The following is a 1047-nucleotide window of genomic DNA, read 5'->3' on the forward strand; positions in this document are numbered from 1 at the left end:
ATTATTTTCTACCTAACATCCCACTCCAAGCATCAGCCACCTTTGTTTACAATCCATTATTTGATTAAATTTTGTTCTGTCAGACTTCCAGGCCTTTACTCACGTGTCTCCCTCAGGCTACTGACGTACCACATGATCTCTCTCTATTAAAATCCTATTTATCCTGGTTCATTATTTATACAAGGTTCATCTGAAATGACACTTCCATTGAGAGATATTTCTTTGTTCTTTCTGGCCATTATTCACTTCCTTTACTATATAACTACGTAATAAGTTTACACTGCTTTTATAATGGTTATCACAGCATGACTTGCCCTATAGCTAGTACCGTAATTATCTTTCTCCTCTGCTTAGATTATGAGTTTATTGTCAGGGGCTACTTCTAATATTGAAAATATCTTGTCCCTATTCCTACTTCCGTAGTGATACTGCCTCGGAAACCCAAGGAGGGGTCGCTATGAGTCTGGCTGACTCAACGGCACATAACAACAACAACAAATACCACTCTAATCTTGTGCCTCCTTGCTTCTATTGTCCTATCCAAGCCCTGTATATTATAAGTACTAAATAAATATTGAAGAAAAATGAAATTTTAAGAAATAAAGTCATAGGGAGTCTCTACATTGGTTTTCTGTGAGGAACTTAAAAGATGCATAACATGACCTCTAACTTAAGGATATTTAATGAGAACATACATTTAGAAGGATGGATAATTTGCACTTAATTAATTGTCAAACGTTTTATGTTGACATGTAAGTATCACGTACAGAAGGAAGAGGAAAATTCAATTTGATTTTAAGGAACTGAGAATGTCCTCATGGGAGAGATCGAATTGAGCTCAAGTATGAGTAGAAAGGATGGATTGGAGTGGAAAGATGGAGAAAAAAAGGTTCTAGGTGAGGAAACGTTGTGAGCAAGTTTACTGAGTCAAAGTTGAACCAAGTACACAGAGGAACAAGGAGGTGATGTGCGTGGGCAAGTGCCCTACAATAATATAAAGGCAGAGTATGGAGGATCTGAAACATCAAAACACAGAAAATGGATTTG

The sequence above is a fragment of the Orycteropus afer genome, unplaced genomic scaffold (assembly GCF_000298275.1).
Source record: "Orycteropus afer afer isolate SDZICR_OR568_19922 unplaced genomic scaffold, OryAfe1.0 scaffold01094, whole genome shotgun sequence".
In the NCBI taxonomy this organism is placed as follows: domain Eukaryota; kingdom Metazoa; phylum Chordata; class Mammalia; order Tubulidentata; family Orycteropodidae; genus Orycteropus; species Orycteropus afer.